At 40.6% G+C, this 18,224-nt stretch overlaps 1 protein-coding gene across 19 annotated transcripts in view; it reads right to left on the minus strand.

The window, feature by feature from the left end:
* Window positions 1–18,224, minus strand: part of ZBTB20 (zinc finger and BTB domain containing 20) — a 487,687-nt gene that overhangs the window by 59,283 nt on the left and 410,180 nt on the right. The window lies entirely within an intron of this gene.

An 18,224-nucleotide genomic window follows, 5' to 3' on the forward strand; every position in this document is an offset into this window, starting at 1 on the left:
TGAACAGTCTCCATATAACATCATTGATTTCAAGGGACAAGTCCCAACCCACCTATCGCTGTTCATGCCATGTTGTGACCCAAGTACTAATGCTCCGTTTTTCAAAGAGGGAATTTGCACAGGAGCCAAAACAGATTAATCTGAAGGCCCAGTTTCAAGCCTGCAGTCTTCAGAGTTTGTCTTGATAATTTAGCTGGCCTTTGTACTGAAGGAAAGCTGACAATGGACTTTTTTAGATGTTGCCTTGAGACTAGTAGCTACAACTCCCATACAAATCTGCTCTTTGCGGGCTACACACTGAATTTCTTGTGATCAGAGCCAACCTTTTTACAAAAAAGGAGAACTAGTTTTAGTAGTCTCTTGTACCGCCCAACAAAGCCACCCATCTTGCAGTAGCGCTCTCTCCAAACCCACATCATTACATGAAGACTTACTGCATTTGCACTGGAACTTGCAGAACTATCCTGCGAATACTGCAATGTGGTGGGTGCATGCTTTGAAATGAAAACCTGGAGAACCTCTCAGTATATAAAATGCACAACACCCAGACATGCTTTGGATGAAGACTCCTAGCTGTGCCTGCCCTCATCAGAGGAATTTACGCCAGCACAGTTGTGCCAGGAAGGGTGAGGAAGAGTTTTGACACAGTGGCCCCAATGGTTGCTTGTGTACAAGCATTGGTACTAGCAAATTGTGAACCATTTTAACCAGTCATAATATTGCATATTGGCAAGGTTATAAGCCATCCTGGGACCTTATGGTGAAGGGTGGGTAAGAAATCTAATAAATAATCCTAATAGGAAAGAATATGTCTCCATGAGGAACTACTACCTGATTCTATGAATTATTGTTACTGTAGCAGCTCATAGGATAAGGCTCTTAAGAGTAGGTAAGAAGGTATAGGTAAATATAGAAGCATGTCTACATGTTGTAGGCTCCAACCAAAACTGCTCAAGCTTAGTTTTTATTTATTTTTGCACATAAATCCGTAGCAAGTGACATATGCAACCATGTTCACAGCTTCCACTTTCTTATGCAGATGTACATGCATATAGTGATTTCTTTCCAAGGAGCTTCTGCGGATTATTTCTAGACAGATGCAAACCACCATGCTTACTTACCTCCTGCCCTTGCCAGTTTCTCATTAAAAACCTCATTTATTTATTTAATAAAACATATACACCGCTTGATTGTACAAAAAAAAACCCCTCCTCAAAGTGGTTTACAAAAAGATAAAATAATAAAACCAAGAAAAATTCAAAACCATACGTTAAAACATAAGCGGAACAGGCATTATGTGGCACATGCAGTAGTGCCACTTTATGCCAATACAATTCTAGACTGTTAAATAAATTGTTCTTCCCCCTGAAAAATGCTTGGCTATACCATTGCCTGAGCTCTCTCCTTGATTAACAGAGGCTAAGTAATTTTCTTCTGGTGTAAAGGTTTCCTAGAACAGCAAGAACCTTCAACAGATTCCCTGCCATTCCCCACTGTTGCTGTTCATCTTCTGAAGTTTACCTACAAACCAGAGGCAGACTTTTGGCTTTAGAATTTCAGCAGCACCCTGTGGGATGCCAAATTCAGACACACACACCCCGCCTCTCGCCTTCCGTTCTTTATCATTATTGGAGTGCCCCCTGTGGCACCCTCTCAGCTTGGCGCCCAGTACAAGTGAACCAGTCGCACTGTCCTAAGTCCGCCTCTGTACTAACCCTACCTCCTGTCACATCTTTGCAGTTGCACACATGGTTGGATCTACATCAGAGGTAGATCACACACCCTTTGGGATGTGTTTATGGACAGGGAACACATCATGGCACCAAGCCTGCCTTTCCTTTGCTTGCAAAACTGCACCAAGTCAAGTCTTTTTCCTTTCTCCAATTCTACTCCACCAGGATGCTTTATCAGTAGTCAGCATAGGCATATTATTTCTCTTGTTCATTCTTATATTGTTTCAAAACTTAATTCCATTCTGGTTTTCCAGGGTCAGACTTGTTTTCCTTACAAGAATATCCTCTCACTGTAATTTTTTTATCATGTCATTTTATTTATGTCAGTCTTTAAGTCAATCACAGGCTCTTCCATGTCACACCACATCACTGCAACTTCTAAGCATTTGGCCAGAGTGTTTATGTTTACATCTAGCTTTTCATTTATTAGGATAAATTCTCCGTCCCGCTTTCTCACCTTTACTTGACACTGATTTTCTACTCTGTTCAGTTCACACTGAGCATGGAGGGAATTAAGTACTCGTGGAGCCAAGTGTTATCTGTCACAGACTGATTGACAGAAAGCACGCTGCCTGTAAGCACCGAGACGCCACAATTTGCAGAGCAAAGTGAGACCTCTGCAGTTGTTGTGCCCTCCTTGATTGGATAGACATTTACAGTGTGACTGCTGATCATGGTTAGCCCAGAGACTCCCCCCATCCACTTCATTTCCTCTTTTCAGCTGCCAGACCAGCAAGACAAAACTGGTGCCCAAAAAAATCTGAAAACACAAAAAGGACATCTCTTCTAAAATGAGTATGGGAAGTGTGTTATCTACTCCTTACTGGGATTTACAACTAGACTTCTTTCCACCTGATTAACCTTCCTGCTGTTCCTCAAGCACCAGTTTGGTATAGTGACTGGAGTGTTTGACTAGGACTAGGTAGACAGGTTCAAATTCCCATCTATCTATGCCTAACCTACCTTACAGGATTATTGCGATGATAAAATCAGGAAGGGAAGAACCAGTAGGTTGCCATGAGCCACCTGCCGGAAAGGAAAGACATAAATGCAATAATGTGTTCTTCATCCGAAGATTTTTTATTACATTACACCTGCAATGTGTTATGCATTTTATGGACTAAATCTTATAGAGGGATCCAGATTCAGACTGTCAAATAACAGATAGGACTGGGGTGGGGTGCAGGGCACTATCAATATATTATTGTTAGATTTTAGGAGACTATCACTTCAGCAGACCTGATGCTTCCTGGCTGCTATCTGCTCTGATCCTTAAAGGCACTCTCATCACTTGTTCCGTACCATTCTGTTTGTGAACATTGATTCATTGTTCTAGAATTGGACAGTGTTAAGCAGGCTGATTAGCATACATGAAGTGCTAATTGTGAACACGACTATCTATCTCTGTGAAGCTATAAAGCAGGGTCTATACTGCATAGACCTCTTAGGGAATTGTGGTGTATAACAATCTGCTAAAAGGCAGACAATAGAGGCACAGTCTTTAGTTTATTGGTGAATTTATGGGAAGTTTTAGTTTACATAGCTCAGTAGCTCACAATTACTGCACTTAGAAAGACTTGATTTTTTCTTTTCTTTTTGCAAGGTCTCATGGGAAAGATATTTTGCATACAGAGACAGTGTTGCCTGATAAACTGCACGTACAGTATATCTATCCGAGGCAAACCAGAGCAATTTGTCCTGATGCTCACAATAGTTCATTTATAGCAATGCTTCAGTCTTGGCCCATAACCACACAGGCTTTCCCTCCCTCTGGCAGTGCAACAGGGCTTTTCTACCTTCCACAAGACAGTGAAACTGTCCTTCTTATCTCATGTTTTCAATGAGACTTGCTGCTTGCAGTTGGAGGGACCACAGCTGCTTGAAACATGCTGATAGAGCTATTTCACAGTTGTATTTCAGCAATGCATCAAACTGACTTTATCACCCAGCAGAGTACTCTGGGGTAAGAGCATCATCTGCGTGAACTCAATTGGATGGTAAGTTGATTTTGAGTTAAAGATATATTGAAAATGAAAATAGGATTTTTGAAGTAATCCAAAACCAACAGTAACATAATACCAAGTGCTGTTTTTAACCTCTAAAGGCCTGAATGACGTATACATTCATTTCCAAAGGCAGAAGCTAACAAGATGCCCTCCAGGGCTACAGCTCCGTCCAGCCCTGATTCTTGTGAGCCACCCTGAGATCTTTGGATGAAGGGTGGGAGATAGCTCAGTCGCTTAGAGGATGGCACTGATAATACCAAGGTTGCAGGTTCGATCCCTGTATGGGACAGCTGTATATTCCTGCATTGCAGGGGGTTAGACTAGACCAGTGTTTCTCAACCTTGGGTCACCAGATGTTGTGGGACTACAACTCCCATCATCCCTGAGCTCTGGCCTTTCTAGCTAGGGATGATGGGAGTTGTAGTTCAACAACATCTGGGGACCCAAGGTTGAGAAAGGCTGGACTAGATGATCCTCAAGGTCCCTTCCAACTCAACAATTTTCACCGAGAAATTTCACAGTACTAGACTAGGTCTATTCCCATCTTCCAACAAAGTGAATGACTACCTAGTACATATAATGTTCAGTCGAAGTACATTCTTCTCCTTTATCTCCTTCTGACAGAAATAAAGGCCAAAATCCAAAGGAAAACACACAGAGGGCTGAGCTGATGAGAAACAAAAACACAGAAACACCACCACCTCCAAAATTCAGAGGTCCTACATGCACATCCCACTACCAGTAGCTATCAGCTGCCAGTGCTGACATAGGGTTGCCATATTTTGAACAGTGAATGTGAATCTGGATAGAAAAGTTTAGTATTGCAAAAGCTCTACCATTTACAGTGCCCAGGGTATGTTCATGGCTGCACTACTGAGAGGAGGAAATTGACAAACTGTAGCATGAATACAATATGTTTAGGCACACACATGGGAACTCTTCAACAACAATCTCTTGGGCATTTCTCTGCAGTCACACTCACTCATAGCTCTCAAAATGTCAGCTGTAATTTCCCAAAACTTTCATTGGCTGTTTAACCCAGAGAAGCTGATGCCACAATACACCAGTTGGTTTCTAAGCCTTTCTTCTCTTTCGGAAATATGTCTGTGCTTTATTGGCATAACTGGACAGATAACCATAAAGATCACACTCATCTACATTTCTGTAATGTTGATACAGATACATGAAAAATTATGTTCAGTGTATGGCATGTGTCTATTCAAGTATACATAAGCACCCAAAAGCACCTACTCCCAATATCCTCTTTGGAGACCCTGCTCAAGGTTCCTCCACTGAATAAACTGAGGTAGGCAGCCACCCACAAAAGTCACACCCTGGTTATGGAATAGCCTTCCTAGGGACTTTCTTGTGTCATCTTTGTGAAGACATTTGTGGTCTTTTCTTAATTTGGGGCATGTGATGAATTCTGCTTTGTTCTATTTACATACTGTAGTACTTCCATTCTCTTTTAATGTCTTGATGTTTTACTTGCATTTCAACTGTTTTCATTGGTAATCTTTTAGCAGCCCAGAGAACTCTGTGTTATGAGGCAGCATACACATGAAACAAACATACCAGATACTTATTCCTATTTACATCTTGCTAGAATGGAATGCATATACTTAGATAGAGCATATTATTATATTTAAAGGAACATGACTTTATCTAGCATGCATATAATGTTTACATACGCATAAAGGGAAAGGGACCCCTGACCATTAGGTCCAGTCATGGCCGACTCTGGAGTTGCGGCGCTCATCTCGCTTTATTGGCTGAGGGAGCTGGCGTACAGCTTCCGGGTCATGTGGCCAGCATGACTAAGCCGCTTCTGGTGAACCAGAGCAGCGCACGGAAACGCCGTTTACCTTCCTGCCAGAGCAGTACCTATTTATGTACTTGCACTTTGACGTGCTTTCGAACTGCTAAGTTGGCAGGAGCAGGGACTCAGCAACACAAGCTCACCCCATCGTGGGGATTCGAACCGGTGAGCTTCTGATTGGCAAGTCCTAGGCTCTGTGGTTTAACCCTTACATACACATACTAGTGAGTAAATCTGTATGTTCTGTACACAGAATATAAATCTTTTCCTTTTTAGTCCAATCATGTTTGTAAACGGTAAAAGATGTAAACATAGGATAAATGTTAACATCCCGTCATATCTGCGACTTTCCATTTAACAAAGCTACCAAAATAAACCTGTAAGTCTGTTATCAAATATCAACACTAAGGGAGAACATTCTGAACTCAAGTTGGCTTTGAATGTGTCATGAAATCTAATTAACACATTAACTGCACAGTCCTAAGAAAAATGCATTGCGTTTGGTGGAAGAATGTATAGGATTGAGGCCTAAAGTCCACTGAACTCAGTGGCATTTACTTCTGAATGAATCTGCAAAAAATCTGGCGGCATGTCTAGGATGTTTTTTAAGATAGCTTTTCTCTCTACATGGCAGAGACTTTAATTGGGGTATCCATAAAATTTTATTAAAATTCTGCCAAATAACATCTGACCTGTGCCATAATCATAGTTTATTAAATTGATAAGCAATTAAGATTTGTATCCCATCCCAAATTTCCTTGTTGTAATTAAAAAAAACCCCACAATTCTAGGTTCATTGTTTTCCAATGTGCAATTTAATAACTATTTCCATTTTTTGACATTCTGTCAAGTTTCTATACATATGGCATTGTCCAATATTACATAGTAAGGAAAGTCACCCCACTGAATAAGATACCTGCCTTATTGTTGCAGCTTCTCTACTTCAGCACCTGGAGCTCAGTCCATAGCCATTCTTCTGAAGATAGGGTTTTTGACCATAGTGAATCTTGAGGAAATCTAACCACGGTACAGTGGTGCCCCGCAAGACGAATGCCTCGCAAGATGGAAAACCCGCTAGACGAAAGAGTTTTCCGTTTTGGAGGTGCTTCGCAAAACGAATCTCCTATGGGCTTGCTTCGCAAGACGACAATGTCTTGCAAGTTCCTGCTGGTTTTTTCCCCTCCCCCCCTTTTTCTAAACTGCTAAGCCGCTTATCAGCTGATCCGATCAGCAGATAAGCCGCTAAAAGCCACTAAAAGCCGCTAATAGCGCTAATAGTGCTAATCCGCTAATCCGTCAATGGGCTTGCTTTGCAAGACGAAAAAACCGCTAGACGAAGAGAATCACAGAACGGATTCTTTTCGTCTTGCGAGGCACCACTGTATTTCCAAACTAGTAGTCCAGACTGTCTGTAATTCTCTGCATATTATATATTGTCTTCTGTTTTCTGATGGAGATGGGTGATCTGTACATCCAACTAAAATGTCACCATTTGATAGAGGAAGTATCATTTTTCGCCTGCAGGGACCACATTAATTTTGCTCCACAAAGATGGATGACATTAATTTTCCATATTTCCTCCTTCCATTTTACCTCAGAAATCTTCTGATATGCTGAGTTAACTATAACTATTCAGAGTGGGGATGGATCCCCTCTTCGTGTGATAAAAAGCTATGTACAGTAGTACCTCGGGTTACATACGCTTCAGGTTACATACGCTTCAGGTTACAGACTCCGCTAACCCAGAAATAGTGCTTCAGGTTAAGAACTTTGCTTTAGGATGAGAACAAAAATTGTGCTCCAGCGGCGCAGCAGCAGCAGGAGGCCCCATTAGCTAAAGTGGTGCTTCAGGTTAATAACGGTTTCAGGTTAAGAACGGACCTCCGGAATGAATTAAGTACTTAACCCAAGGTACCACTGTATTAGAAACCTTACAGCTAGGCCCAAAGGTGGGAGGCTGTATAAGGTAGCCTAGATTTTCAATAAAAAGAGTAAGGCTACAATCCTAACACCACTCTTCTGGAAATAAGCACCACTGAATTCAACAGAACTTACTTTTGAGTAGACATGGTTCGGATTGTGCTGTAAGAGATAGTAAAACATGGGTTGAGGCATATATTTGCCTGGCATCTACCCATAGCAGAACTCATCAAGCATTTGAACCTACAACCGTGGATCAGAACAACTAAGAACATGCAGTCATTCAGTGAAGAGGAAAAATGTCTCTGTTTCATAAATTGACCCAACATACCTGACTCCCCCTTTAAGAACAAAAGAGGAGTCTTGCAGGATCAGACCAAAGGCACATCTAGTTCATCACCCTGTTCTCTCAGTGTTCAACCAGATGCCAATGTGAAGCCAACAAGCAGTCCCTGGGAGGTTTCACCAGCTGTCCTGATCACCAGCCTTTTTAATTCTCAGTGAACTTCCCTACACATCACTCACTTTAACTCTGCCCACCATTCTTTCTCCTGTTATAAGGAGCTTCTCTTTTGTTTGCAAAAATCTATGAATGTTTATTTGCTTGTGCCCCAGCTGGCATGAGCAATGGTCAGAAGTGATAGCAGCTGTAGTTTAACAATATTTTAAGTGTTGGCTGTGCTGGATATAAATCAAGGATGAAGAGAAAGAAAGCTCTACATAAAGGAAACCACAGTTCTCTGTTTTTTGCCCATTTTACAGTCTTTCCCTAGTAGATTGCAAAGTCACCAAGGGAAAAAATGTACATAATAATGTTTATAATAGTGAATCCAACGAAAAATTATGAAGTAAAATACATTATTTGTTTTAAAAAAATTAAAATGCATAGAAATGCTGTGATGAAAACAACGGTCACTTGGGGAAGAAATTATTACTCTGCATGTTTGTACAAGTCAAATAAAAATAGGATTTGATGAAAGAATGTTAGTCTAAGTGTATCTGATGTGTTAGCATGTTTACTATGAGTGGCAATACTTTTGTATTCAAATTTGAATATCACTGTGTATATACATTTTTCAATGTTCAGATTTCTGAGACAAGTTATTGTTATAAGAACTTCTTTAAATAGAGTGCTTGGGTTAGGGCTGGTTATATTTTATTTGAATTTTGAATCCACTGCCGGTTGTTAAGCAGTGATTTTCCATCTTCTGCACTTTGCCCTAACTCTGAACAAGGCTGAAATAGATGTAGACTTGGAGCTTTTCTGGATTTCCACAGCCCACACTACCATACTGAACTCTCGTAAATCCCAGTGAGACGACATAAGCTTTTTCTGCCCAGCAGCACTTCAGAGACATTAAGTGTAAAAGAGAAGGTAAGTAATTCACCATACCTTCCCATTTCTATAATGGGGGAAGACGTCTTGATACATTTACAGTGCTCCTCTGGGAATATTCCATCAGTTATACCTAACTCTAATGGACAACAATTGATTTGAACTTTCTACTTAGCACGAAGCTGTAAACAACTTCAATCCAGGCTGCAGCAGCAAACCAGTCATTTGTAAATCTGAAAGACATCTGAGAAACATGTCCAGCATGTCATGAAGTGGCCTTGGTTTTTATAAACTTAACATATAGTTAACTTATGTTATATGATGACTACCGCAAGTGTAGAGGATTGTGAACCACATATTTCAGCACCGTTGAGGTCCACTGTGTCAATGTGCTTGCATGAATGACAGAAACAGCTAACATATCTCGAGTTAGGTGTGACCCACACTATCCTCTTAAGTATTAGACAAGTGCTAAAGCAAGCACTTCTGTGGCATACTGCAAGAATTAGGATTTATGTCGCCATACTTTACTGTTTTTGGGGACGTGGGTGGCGCTGTGGGTAAAACCACAGAGCCTAGGACTTGCTGATCATATGGTCGGCGGTTCAAATCCCCGCGGCGGGGTGAGCTCCCATCGTTCGGTCCCAGCTCCTGCCCTAGCAGTTCGAAAGAACCCCTAAGTGCAAGTAGAAAAATAGGTACCGCTTTATAGGGGGAAGGTAACGGTGTTTCCCAGCCCGCGGACGGTACGGGAATCAGCGTGCTTTTACATGAGCAGAGTGTGTCCTTTTATTTAAAATGCATCTTTGGGTTATTTGTGGGTCCTGCCTGGTCTTTTTACATGAGTAGATTGTGTCCTTTATTTAAAATGCATCTCTGGGTTATTTGTGGGGCATAGGAATTCGTTCTTCTTTTCTTCCAAAATATAGTCCAGACCCCCACAAGGTCTGAGGGAAAGTGGACTGGCCCCCTGCTGAAAATATTTGCTGACCCCTGTCCTAACCCAATGTAGACCAATCATCCTTTTGTAGGATAGGTATGAATGGTGGTTCTCTCATATTGCTTGTAACTATGAACTCATGAGAGCTTGGCTGATATCTTCTCGAAAACTGTCTGCTTACTTACACTATTTGTGTTCCACTACTACCAGCCATCATTATAAAGGACTGCTAGCGTAGATCCAGCACTATATCACCTTAGATTTTCACCAAGAGTGGGATACAAATTCAGTAATATCTTAATAAATGGTTTGGGCCTCATCAATGTTCATTCTCATGAACAATCCCTGGACAGACCAACACGGATGCAGACAAAATCCCCGTAAAATTGTGTTAGATCAAAAATGGTGCTAATTGGTCTCTCAGCTAGAATGTGAAAAAATGGAAAATGATGCTGAAGGTGTCGTGACCAATAGCTGTGCAGAAACTTTATAGTGGATCCTGAATGAAAACAAGCTCCCTCACACATCCACACCCACAAGTATGTAGCATCGTTGAGTCCAGAAAAATCAATATGCCTGCCACAATAGCAATAGTGATGTGTGGATCTCATCTTCCCCCAACCCCAGTCTGACTCATTTGTCATCAGTGTTTAATGAGCTCATTCCCCAGGTGACTGCAAAAACCCTGATTTCTTTATTGGCGTCTTCTCCTAGTTCATAGCCTTCGAGTGTGTGTTTGTGCCAACAGTGTCTGCCACCTATGCATTATCATACAGCTTCTGAGGATTTCGAGTATGGTTGCTGCAGCACATACATTAAAACTAAAAGTACAGTGCATCTTGGTGATGCCTTTGAAGCATGCCATACTTCACAATTGGTTTATTTATTTACATAATTTATATTGTGCATCTTCAACATACATTTAGTGAAATGGATGGGGGCGGGGGGACAAACTGAGCTTGTATCTTGTCAAGATGAAGGCACTGTGGGTGAGTAGTTCCTGTGCTGGGAAATTAGTCAGCTGCCTACCCTCAATGGGTTTGCAATCGCCCTGAAGAAACAGGTTCACACTTTTGAGGGGCTTCTGGATTCAGCTCTCTCATTGGAGGCTCAGGTTGCCTAAGTGGCTACAAAAACCTTGCCACACCGGGAAAACCTTGCTGCACTAGTTCATGTTTTGGTTACTTCAAGACTGGATTACTAACCAATGTGCTTACCTCATATTTGATCCAGAAGCTGCAGATGGTGCAAAATGCTGCAGCACAATTGCTGACAGGTATGAGAACTTGTCAGCATATAAAACCTGTGCTCAGAGATCTGCACTGGCTGCTAATGTGCTACTGGGCCAGTTTCAAGTTTCAAGTTACTATCAGTATATAAAGCCCAATGACTTGGGATCAGTTTACCTATGAGATCGCCTTAAACAATTCTGCGTTATTGTAATATCTTATTGTGAATCTTCCTGAGTTATATTTGTATGAACGATGCCACACATATACCTTATATAATTATAATAATATATTAAATGAATAGTTTCTAGCTCACAAGCCTCAGGAAATAGTCCAAAGGTAGCTAAAGTAATTCCATCTCTGAAACTGAGCAGATTTGTGCTTAGCCGGTACATGGATGGGAAGGTGTCTTGAAAAACCCATCTACACTGCTGGTGAGGCTGTTGGAGGAAACATGGGATATGAATGTAGAAAAGGTCAAAACCAGCTATACCTCCTGTCCTTCTTTGCCAAAACTTGGACTAAGTATCCTAACTGCAGATTAACATGTAGTTGTATGTTGATTTTTGATTTTCTAGGTACATAAATTTCCCAGGCAGCAAAACTGGGACTGTTTTTCTTGTTTTTCTTTTCCTTGTTCAGTTAGTAGATGTGTTAGCTTTTGTCACCTCCTGCTGATTAAACTTTACTACTGTATGCTATAGCACAGTATCGAGAACACAGTCTTAAAAACAGAAGGAAGAATGGAGTAAATAATTTATTTTGCATGGTTTGTCATTACCAATTTAGACTGTTGGACACCATCATTCCCCCCCCAATATATATATATATATGTATGAAAGGCATTCTTTAAAACAATACTTAATTTGGTATCTTTCAATAGGCAATCTGAAAAGGGGAGTGGATATTCATGAAGAAAAGCAGGTGCTGCAACAAAGCAAAACAGTCCTTCAGCTGAACACTTCACACCACAGCTCATCTCAGAGAGAAATTACAGTGGGGGCTTGAAATTGTAATGTAAGTTCTCACAGAAAGGGTGTGTGTGTGTTGCATATTCAAAAACAAATGACCAAAATAATTCATTGTTAATACAATTACACCAGTGATGTATTTGGCAACATCTTGCAAACAGAGAGGCGAAACCTGGCCTGGGACCTGTCTGCCTTTAGGGCCATTTCTTTCCATACCATTGTGCCACCCTCTTAAATCTGGTGGAGAGGTTCTTCTTTGCCTGCCAGCTATGGATGAAGCAAGACTATTAGAGACACATTAGAGAGCCTTCTCTATGGCCCTAAATTGTGGAATTCTCTTCCAATAGGAGGTGCCATTACTTCCCTCTCTACAGGTCTTCTGCAATTTTGTTTAGACAGGCTTTTCATCTGCCTGCTTTGAAACTTGGGAAATCACAGAAATACAGACAACGACTGATTTACACGCGTTCAATTGATCCATGACCATGCATGCGAACATCATGGCTCCCTGGAAGGCAGGCTTATGCAAGCTCCGCTGTTGTGTGAGATGACCTGGGTGCAACCCCTGCACAAATCGGGAGTTGTCTATATATGAAATAGGTTGTTCAAATGTTTGGTTCTAACATACTAAAAAAATAGTAGCAGGAAAAATCTCACCATAGTGATGACATGACAAAAATAGCCTTGTACATAAAAACAAAGGTCTACATCCAGACTTCATTATGCCTAGAGTTGACTTACTGAAATCAATGTGACTTGTTAATCATGCCTAACTCAGCTCTAAGCACGAGTAAGTATCCAACGCAAAACCTACGCAGTAAATCAACAATACATTCAATAAGGGCACAATTAAACGAAAACTGACCCATTCAGTCAGTAACTTCTAGCTGTATGATTAGATTTGAACCAGTATGGGTCTTTAATTTCATCTGGATAAATAATTGTACTAGCAACATACTGAAGACACAAATATCATTTGCTTTAATGGTCACAAATGCATGCTATGCTATCAAAGTATAACTGCACCTGGAACCTGCTTTAAATGCTATTGTGTTTTCTTACCTAGAAAACAAAGCAACTCATGCTATCTTAAAGTATATGGCATAGAATGATAGGGGATTTATTAGTTGGAATCAAAGCATCTGAGAACTTCCTTGGATCCATGGGGAGGCCTCACAGGTCTGTCATTACTAGTCAGTGAGTCCAATCCAATGGATGATGCAATTTTCACAATACAGTGGTACCTCGGGTTACAGATGCTTCAGGTTACAGACTCTGCTAACCCAGAAATAGTACCTCGGGTGAAGAACGTTGCTTCAGGATGAGAACAGAAATTGTGTGGTGGCGGGGCGTCAGCAGTGGGAGGCCCCATTAACTAAAGTGGTACCTCAGGTTAAGAACAATTTCAGGTTAAGAAGGGACCTCCAGAATGAATTAAGCTCTTAATCCGAGGTACCACTGCATAATTAGAATTCAGTGTACCATTGACCTGATGCTTGATCTTTGTGGTCACGCCGGACCAATGTGATAGAGAGCAATGTTGCAGAACACTTTTAATACTGGTATGAAAAGCAGTAATGTTTGGCTGGCTGATAATAATAATAATAATAATAATAATAATAATAATAATAATAATAATAACAACAATAATAATAATAATTTATTTATACCCTGCCCATCTGGCTGAGTTTCCCCAGCCACTCTGGGCAGCTCCCAATCGAGTGTTAAAAACAATACAGTGGTACCTCAAGTTAAGTACTTAATTTGTTCCGGAGGTCCGTTCTTAACCTGAAACTGTTCTTAACCTGAAGCACCACTTTAGCTAATGGGGCCTCCTGCTGCCGCCACGCTGTTGGAGCACAATTTCTGTTTTCATCCTGAAGAAAAGTTCTTAACCTGAAGCACTATTTCTGGGTTAGCGGAGTCTGTAACCTGAAGCGTATGTAACCTGAGGTACCACTGTACAGCAGTAAATATTAAAAACTAAACCAACCTAAATAAACTAACCCTAAATAAACAAGACTTACTCAAAAGTAAGATTAAAATATACTGATGTGATTGTGTATGCTGCTTTGGGCATGTTTAGTAGAAAAGCAGGAGATAAATACACACACACACACCCCTACAAGAATAAGTGCTGCACAATAATTTAGGCACAAGGTTTCTACAACACTTATGGCAGGGAAAATCTATTTAATGCAGAGGAAGCACTTGTTTACTCAGAAGTAACTCCCATGTTATTCAGTGAAGCTTACTCCTTCATAATTGTGCACACAATTACAGATTTGGTACATATGCAGTTTTATCCCCTGTAACATGGGGGACGACTAATAGCGCTCCTCTAGATCATCTGAGTGATCATGCTTGGGTAGAGGAACTCAGGCAGTCCTTAAGGTATCCAAAACACTAATGACTGCTCCCAGTGGCTTCATATAGATCTTTAATAGCATTAGAGAGAGAAAAGTGCCCTGTGGAACACCATAACGCAGGTCCCAGGGAGTCAAAGAGCAATTCCCCAGTGCTACTCTCGGTACTCAGCTATGCTGGTAGGAGCAGAACCACTGCAATACAGTCCCTTCTATATCCATCCCACACAGGCATCTAGAAGGATGCCATGGTCAGTGGTTCAGTCCTGAAACCTGATGAAGGTGTCTGGTATTGCTGCTAAGGGTGCACCATGGTTATTTCTTCCCTCTGTGCTCCATTTGCCTCTGCTCACTCTTGTGTATACTGTCTACAGAAACTGCAAGGCATTCCCATATGGTGGGGTTAATGTTACCAGCCTTCATGTCACATTTGCAGATATCTTTGTAATGCAGAGTTGGTCTGCCAATGAGCTGTTTGTGGATTGCCAAAGACAGTGACAGCAAAACATACCACTGGTCAAGAATATAAACAAACCCTGATTGAAATAGAATAATGAAAAAGTGCAGCCTGGTGAAAAATTGAAATACATGTTTGTCCAAGTGTTTAGCAATTGTAAAGGTCTATTTTAAAAAGGTGAATATTATGCTATTTTTTTATTAGAGACATCTCTATATAAACTAATAACATTTCTTTTTTTAAAAAAAAACACCCTACTGTTTCCAAAAGATGGGAACTTGTGCCATGTGATTATAAGTTAAATGGAATCATAGTTATTTTCTTTCAGACATTACATTTTGATTTTAAAGGAGAAGTTATAGTTCTAAGTTTCAACTAAAATGCCCCCTGCACGTATGTGTGTGTGTTAATCTGGCAGAATCAGCCGAAACTATACACTTCTGGGATAAGCAAATGGACACAGTTTTCTATTAACTGTTTTGAACACCATGTGTTGAAAGAAAACAACAGAACGGAAATTGCTCATCCAAAATGCTAACTTGTGGCATGGCACAGCCAAAAAAGCAGGTGTGTGGCATGCAGTTTACTTTACTAACATGCCTACCACATGTCACTCAATTCTGTTACCCCATTTACTTTATTTGGGAACTTATTCATATATTGGCAATAGAATATGGCTCAGTGGAGGATCTATAAAAAGGGTCATGACCTATTATTTGAGTACACAATTTGAGAAAACAGTGACGAGAATAATAACATCATATCACAGAATAATCCTTTGGATTATCTGTTGTGACCCTTGCTTCTGGCACAAATCATAAATGTGCTTCAGATCATGTTATTCCCATTAGTATAATATTCTTCACAAAATCTGGATGGACAACACAATCTTGCTAATTCGCACTGCTGACTGAGAGTCTGATTTGTAACAATTCACTAAATTTTTGCAAATTAGTAAGCAAATAGACCCAACAAAAGGAAAATAAATGAGGGATGTTTCTTTGTGAAACATATTTTATTGATTTACAAAGGGACCTGTTTATATCTGATTTCTGAGATTTTAGGAAATAGGAGATCTTGGAGAGGACACAAAAAGGGAGACTGAAAAAGTTGTTGTGAGGCTAAAGCACCCCTCTGAGCTGGAGGAAGAGTGGGATGCAAATGTAACAAACAATCCCTATACTCATGCCTACAATATTGCACCAGTGTTGCAAACTCCTGCTTATTTATAAACCAGAAAGATATAATGCCGTCAAATGAAATGATATATGCAACATAATTTCAGGTTAGGTTCCCTGTCTCCCCCATATGAAAACAGCACTTCAAGAATATAAAGGTGTAAAATATCCTGTGACCAAACTGCTACTGTTTCATTTATTTTCCACTCACTTGATGCTCTGGCAGCTTCCTCTTTCCTTCTCCAGGATGGAATTTATTATCGTAGCCCTGAGCTATGACTTCATTCATAACGCTTGTTGCAACTGCACCCGCATTTCTCTTTGCTGGCTGGTGTGTGTATTTGTGTGTGTGAGCGAGGCGGGAGATCTGAATGTGTATCTCTGGATACTGAAGATTTACATTGACAGAATAACAGAATATGGAAGAAGTCTGGCGAATCACTTTTTAAATATTTGTTACTGTTCCTCTAGACTAGCAGTTTAAATATTACAAGTGAACACTCTAAATATTTCCATCTGACACAGCAAAGAAAGCAAGCAACCATCACCCTCCAGCCCAAAATTAGAGGGAATATGGGGGAAGTCAGGTACCTCATTGGAACATCCTGCGTACTAATTTGCTGACTCTCCAGACTAACAAAGGGGCACCCACACATTACAGTGGTACCTTGGGTTACATACGCTTCAGGTTACAGACTCTGCTAACCCAGAAATAGTGCTTCAGGTTAAGAACTTTGCTTCAGGATGAGAACAGAAATTGTGCTCCGGCGGCACGACAGCAGCGGGAGGCCCCATTAGCTAAAGTGGTGCTTCAGGTTAAGAACAGTTTCAGGTTAAGAACGGACCTCCGGAACGAATTAAGTACTTAATCCGAGGTACCACTGTATTTGCATGTGTGGGTTTACACGTTTCCTTCTGTTTCATGAGAATCTTTCCCATGATCTGGATTTGGGTTGTTAGTGGACATATGGTTGTTGTGGGGATTAAATGAGGAGGCGGAGAAAGAACCATGTACATCACATTCACCTCCTTGGATAAAAAGGTGGGCTATAAATTCAAAGAAGACTGGCAATTATGAGCTTTCTTGGAAAGAAAAACCAATTTATAATGTTGGTACATGTATGCTGATATTGCGTGTTCATTACTGCATGGCTCCCTTTGAACTGTAGTTCCGTTTCAAGCACCCTACTTCACCCCACAAGGCCAGCCACTGTAAAAAAAAGAAAAGGGGGGGAGGAGTTCCCCGGCACTGCTAAAACAAACACCAACAAACAAGAAATAATTTTTGATCTGGATATGGAACCACCACTACCCTTTTTTTTTTTTTTTTTTTTTTTTTGCAATACACTAATCAAGAGAATCCACCCAAATAGAGAGGATAACTACACTGAACAAAAGGCTGCTTGATCTGGTAGTCTAGTCATATAGTTTACAGAAATCTATCAGATATTCAGCAGAGTGAAGAGTTAACAGAAAACAGTCTTTGGATGTGCCTACAAAGCAGCTAGTTTTGGCTGCATGGTCTAATGAATGCTGGCCACCTATGTGAAGTGTCTTTTTAAACATGTTGTATTGCAGAAGAAATTCTGAGGGCAATGACACTCAATACAGGTGAACAATATGAGTAGGATAAATTAATACAGTCGTACCTTGGTAAATTAATACAGTCATACCTTGGAAGTCAGCTTAGTTACCGAACGTTTTGGCTCCCAAACCTGGAGGTGAATGTTCCGGTTTGCAAACTATTTTTGGAAGCCAAACATCCGACAGGGCTTCTGCGGCTTCCGATTGGCTGCAGGAACTTCCTGCAGCCAATCAGAAGCCGTGCTTTGGTTTCTGAACATTTTGGAAGTCAAATGGACTTCCGGAACGGATTCCGTTTCACTTCCAAGGTACAACTGTATAATGAACCATGTAGTTGTGAATTTTGACAGAAAATAACATCCTATGCACTGTTTCTCCACTCTGCAAGTAAGAAAACACAACTTCAGGTAGGTAGGAGGTAGAGACTCCTTGAACACAGCCCAGCCTACATTCTTATCCACAGACTCCATTTTCATCTACAGGCGCAGCTTTGCTGCCCTTTCCAAATTACCATAATCTAACATATCCATATTTCTCTCTGAAAATAAATCCAATCCTTTTCAGTACCAGGAACCAGAAGAACTTATAGGAGTTCTTGCCTGTCATGTGCAAGAGTAAACCAGTTTCTTAGGTGACCACAGATTTAATTTACAAATTTTAAATCTTGCAAATAAAACAATTTTTG

The sequence above is a fragment of the Podarcis bocagei genome, assembly GCF_964188305.1.
Source record: "Podarcis bocagei genome assembly, chromosome: 6".
Taxonomy (NCBI): domain Eukaryota; kingdom Metazoa; phylum Chordata; class Lepidosauria; order Squamata; family Lacertidae; genus Podarcis; species Podarcis bocagei.